This window comes from Psittacula echo (genome assembly GCF_963264785.1).
Source record: "Psittacula echo genome assembly, chromosome: 6".
NCBI classification, from domain to species: domain Eukaryota; kingdom Metazoa; phylum Chordata; class Aves; order Psittaciformes; family Psittacidae; genus Psittacula; species Psittacula echo.
Genome location: NC_137743.1, coordinates 31,044,590 through 31,050,589, shown reverse-complemented (window position 1 = coordinate 31,050,589; position 6,000 = coordinate 31,044,590).

The window sequence follows — 6,000 nt, the reverse complement described above, 5'->3', positions numbered from 1 at the left end:
ACTGGATTTTAGGCCCATAGAAATCAATGTAATTCCAAGTAATTTAAGGAATTCAACCTGAACAGACTGAGAAGCCAGTTGTAAACTAATTATACTCTTTGGGACTTTCTGTAATCTCATGGAAAAGGTTTTTAGGAAAAGCGACAACACTACAGCAGAAGTAAAAAATGTGTTTTCTGAAAGAAAACCAGTACTGGTAACTGAAGAGTTAATTTTTTGTAAAACAGATCTGAAATCTCAGGCAAATAGGCCTACAAAGACTTTCCAGAATCCAAATATACCTACTCTGTAGGCAGCACAGGCTGCAACAAGAAGGAAAGATGTCATTTGGAAATTATGAAGCAGATGCAGAACTAGAAGGTGTAAATACAGTAAGAGATCCGTAAATGGGAACAGCTCAGTATTAGTATCCCACAAGCAGAGCTTATGTAGAAACATAGCAATCAAATTATGAAGGACAGGTTTGCTTACAAGAATTTCCAAGTGCTTTGGCTTGGTTTCCAAATTGATCTTGTTATCTTGTTACACCTGGAAATGGCATTTGACTGAGATAACAAGCAGCTAAACATCATAATGGGGATCACAGCAGATGGAGAGATATTAATGTTGCCATAGAAACCATGCAGGAAAGGTGTGTAGGAGTAAAGCGTGGAATGGAAATGCTTCTAGGAGGAGGGGATAGTGACTGAAGAACTGAATTCACTCAGCAGTTGTTAAGGTTAGTCAAGACATTAACAAAAAGCCCCACAAAACCACTAGCTTTTCAGAACATTGAGAATCATGGAGGAAAGGAGTCCTAATGGTGGGCTGCAGAACAGCTGGAGGCAGCAATGCCATGTTGTGCTGCAAGACAGGTCAGAAAAAGTCTTTAAAGAAAAGCTGGAGATGGCCATGTGATGGATGAAAAAGCTGTGAAGTCCCTCAATCACAACAGCACCTGTTCCCCTCACATCTGCTGGACACACACTGGACCCAAGCTGGTGGCACAGGGACATGCTTTCCTTCACTGCCTCTTCTCTCCCTGCAGCAAGTCTGTATGTGCTCAGGTGGTGACCCAGCCCAGCTCATTCAGCGGCTGCTCACCTTCCCCATGCAGAGAACCTGTGCGGTGGTTCCATAGTGTGCTACAGGGCTGACTCCTCAGTGATGAGCTCACACGTGGCTACATTTATTTAAGAAGTAAGGCCCTAAGCAGACAAATGTGTATTTTTAAATTTCCCACACAAAGGACTTGAGTAGGGGGCTATCTTGAGGAAGTTTCTGTTTCACTCTCTGTTGTGGTGAATAACACGGTGGAAAAGATACCCTTTAACCCAGGGAGCAGAGTCACCCGTGGGTTGTTGAGACAGCTCAAGGCAGAAGGCGAGCCCTCTCATGGTATAGAAGGCCCATACAGGGGTGATGGGCTCCAGTCATTGCCCTTTGTGCTAGCACAGCTTGCACCCTGCCACAGTGAGTGATGAGGCAATACCCTGAGCTCTCTGACTGCTCATGAGATGGAGAGAAAAGGGCAGGGAGGTGTCCCTGTATGACTTAAGGCAAAGGGATTGAGCCAAAGTGCTTATTGGTACTGTGGCTAGAGAAACGTCTTTAACTCTGGTCATAACACAAGTATCTCCTGCTGCTGGTAACCTGCCTCTCTAGAACAAGTTTTAGTCTGTGAAGGGACTTGGAAGTCCCTGCCAAGACCAGGTGTAACTGCTTTAACCATTCCCAGGTGGTGAGGCTGGGTGGTGGGCTGAATCACATGTTGTTGAGGTCTAAAAGGTAAAAAGCAATGTGAGTGTGTGATCATCATATGTGGGTGAGAGAGACGGGACTTTGGCTTTGCTCTCACGTGATGACTGCAGAGCAGTGTCGTGGCTGCATGATGAGGATGACAACTCTGGGCTGTGGCAATTATTCTTTTCTCCACACAGAAGCATCAAAGAAAAATAGCCATACACAGTCCAAAGAAGCTGCTCTGGAGGCAATACAAGGTCCTTCATTCCTGTTCTTCACTGAGCCCCCAGGGCATGGTTCTTTCCTCAGAGGGTGCCTCAAAGCGGGGGAAACCACCGGGATTACACTCCTGGCTTCCAGCCAAACCAAGTCTTTGCTGCTGTTGCAGTTTACATTTCCACATCTGGATCATGTTGGGGTGATGTAATGCTGGAGCCCAGAGCATGACCCAATGTGAAGTCATGCTGAGAGCAACTGGAAATGGTGTCAAATGTGAGTGTGAAGGACATGAATGTATTACAGACAGAGATGGAAACTTTGTAGGCAATGTGAGCTGCTGCCACATGTGAGTCTGGTGCTTTCAGCCAGACATGCATTACAGCAGAATATGATGCATAGGGATTGATAGAGAAGAGCAAGGAAATCAGAAGAGGACTGACAGTCATTGAAGAGCCCAAATGAAAAAAGGTTTTGAGTCATCAATATTACAGAAGAACTGATGAATAACCATTTAAAAAGAGAACCAGAGATCCTGCATGTCAAACAGAGACGTGTTTTATATGCATGTTAAGATACAGCAAAGTCACAGACCCAGTGACTCAGTGATAGCTGTAAAGCTCCTAAATCAAGACATTCTTTCAAATTATCTCTACAGTGTAAACTACTCTGGTGGGTGAAATAATTTGTTACACATTTACTTGATCTTACTGATAATTTTCACCTATGGTCAGGAGAACACAGCTGTGCACTCAGTATGTTGAAGGAGAAAAGCTGTTCTTTTAACCAAATTTATTTTCTTGTTCTTGTGTTGTGGCATCTACAGTTCTAGTAGGCAAGTATCTTTTATTCTTAGTAAGGATGGGAAGTTCTTTCATATTTGTTATCTAGAAGAGCCCAGAAAACTTCAAATGTTTTCCAGTCTATTAATAAACTAAAGTATGAGTTGCCTTGAGAAAGAATCTAACACTAAGAACCACTGACTGTACAATTAACAAATGCAGATGTGAAGCACTGTTAGCAACATTACTTTCCTGGTCACTTTCTCATTAGCCAGCAGCTTTCCCAATTCAGCAACGATTATGAAAAATCACACTTCTCGTGCAATAAAGGCAGGCCGCACCTCTGGCTTTCCTTTCCCAGGATTGATGTAATTCCTCCGCACGCCTGTAGCTCCTTTAGCAGACAGGAGCAGTAATTGTTTATCTTTTGTGGACCAGCTACCAGAGGAGGACATACATCTAAAACTATGTTAAACTTGGTCTCATGCAAAGATAATTATTAGGTCAAGAAAAAAAAATCCTGTCCTACCAACAAGGGAGTGGTAGAAAACGCGTATCATCATTTCTATATGTAGAATATATATACATTAAGCAAACAGGTGATGAAACATGAGCTTAGTTTTAGAGCTTTACTCTTTGAACATGGAAAGACCTTGCTGCTCTGAAGAAACGGTACTGATCTGAAGAGATGCTAAGCCAGACTGTAAGCTTCAGAAGCAGGAGTGGTACATGGTTTTGATCAGATTCTGGGCAGTTTACTAAAATTAAGAGAATGATAAATGATGGCAAATTAGCTTTAATATGAGTTATGATGAAACACAATCCAGTTCAGCCACAATCGGGCCTACAAAAATTTGATTTGATGAATGTCGATAAATATATGCTATCCTATCCATGCTTTCCTCATCCAGATCTGCAGCTCCTCCTCATTTCTTCCTCCAGATCTAGAAATCACAGTGAGTGGAAAGGCTCAGGCAGGCCACAGGCAGGGCACTGCTGTGGGACCTCAGTCCCCACCCGCTGCTGTGCTTGCAAGGGCCAGGGTGGGAGTTTGCTCATTTTGAGCCACTGAATTATAACTGGAGAAGGAGACTGAGAGCGGTGAATCTGAACACAAGTTATAAATAGGGGCAACCGTAAACTAAAGATAAGAGGCAGCTTGAACTGTAAATCCTTAGCAAATGTAGTTAAGCTGATAGACTTTCTATGCTATTAAGCATTTTGCCAATGCCATCTTACGACAGCCTCTGGTACTGCAAGTGCAACAGCTTTCCTAAAGAGTCAAAAGCAAACGCATGGAGGAAGCAAATGTGAATTTACCGCCCTTTGCCCATGGACCAGAGGCTGAGGGGGTGCAGAAAGATGCACTTAAGGATCGCTGGTTTGCCTTACGTGTAGGAGAAGTTATAGGTGGAGAAACATCCTACCTGTAATGTGTAGAGTTTGTTCATCAAAAGTTTTAAAGGAGGATATTGTTTGTTACATTTTGGGAAGCTCTCTGTGACTGTCACTTTGTGTAGAAACATGTTTTGTTTTGTAGCTGTTGTATTTCTGCATTATGACTTCTGTATTGGGAGGGAGAAGTCAGTTGTGTTACTGCAGGGGATTGTGAGAGGGGAAAAAGGGGGGGTTGAGTAGTTTGAGGTAGTGTCTTGTTACAGCATATGGGGGATGGAGGTTGCTATGACAACTGAGCTGGGGGCGGGAGCTCCTTGAAACTTCCAGCAGACTTCTCGAAACTTCTGGGAGCTTCGCGAGGCTTCTGGAAACATCTCGAAGTTTCTCGATGGTGAGACCCCAGCGGTGGGGAGAACCAGTGGAAAAGAGCCACGTCAGGATGTCCGGGTGGGGGGGACCACAGGATTGGCTGAAGTCCCGAGCCGAAAAGGTATAAGGGACAGCCTCCAAAGAGAGACCCGGTGTGCGTTTTGAGGGGGGCGGAGTGGAGCCTCCTGGCGCACCCAGTGCTGTTTTTTTATCTGCTATCGCTTGCTCAAATTAATAAATTTATATTTTAAAACGAGATTGGCTCACTCGTCAATAACACTACCGACTGCCTGGGAGGATTACAAAAGGTCTAGTATGGATAAAGATATGTTTCTTTTGGGAGCGGTTGTCCTCAAGCAGGGTGAAAATAAAACACACAAGTGGAATTCTTGCATAAGTTCCTTTCATTTCAGTTTTTTCTGAGACAAATCTCAGTGGAAAATTGTGTTGGCATGCATTAGGACACCATGCAATTACATTGTATTTTCAATTACAATTGAAATTGTAATTGGCAATTGGCATTGGCAGAGTAGGAACTAACATGTTTGGAGGGAAAGAGGAGTGCAGTTCTTGACAAAATTTTCATTGATGGACAACATGAAGCGGCTGATCTGTTTGCCTGTGGTTCCACAGGAAAAAAATACAGCTGAAAAAGCCCCTTTTTTTCCCCTGCAGTGACAAGCATGCTTCTGTAAAGGCAGAAGTGTGGGGGGTTTTATGCCTATCCAGTAGTAATATATCTCTGTAAGAGAGATAATAGATGTAGGTGGAACAGGTAGTCTTCGCCTGGGGTCGGTTAGCTGAGATTACATCTAAGTGTGCTTGGCAAGGAGGGATGGGTATCTGATAATTTAGAGCCAGATTAAAGTTTATAAAGACATGATGCTCATAATGTTCCATCCTCATTTGATAGCAAAAGGCAAAGATACTCTGAATGTTACTGGGAAAGTGGGAATGTGCTGGTAGAAGATGGGAAGGCCAACGCAGCTGTCATTGGGTACGAAGCTGCTGCCAGTAGGTAAATAAACTATTTGTCTGAAATATGTTCTCCTCTATGTTTTTGCTTCTATCTACGTTCTCACACTGCGAATTTTTAGCATATTTTGTGTAATGATTGTTCACATTATAGGCGTGTAGTAAGAGCTGGAAAGGGGAGGAGGGAGTTCAGATGAGATGTGGAGCAAGCCAGCAACCTTGCTAACCATTGTCTGATTCTGCCCTCTTCTTCTTCGTGTGCCAGTTGATTAAAGCCAGAACAAGATCCTCTGCCCCTGATTTTAAGAAATAACGCAGTCACAGTCAGCTCAGTTTTAGTTGTCAAAAAGCCTGGCCTGAAAGATTACACACCAAACCAATCTCTCCCTGTTAGCTCTGGCATCATTCCGCAAAGGAAGAAAACCTGTGTAGCTGTTGCCCATATGCAGTAACGTGAAGAAAAATAGGAGGAAAAATGTATTTCCTCTCGGGACCTCGATATGCTGTGGCTTTGCTCGGTCTCTGTGACAACAATCAG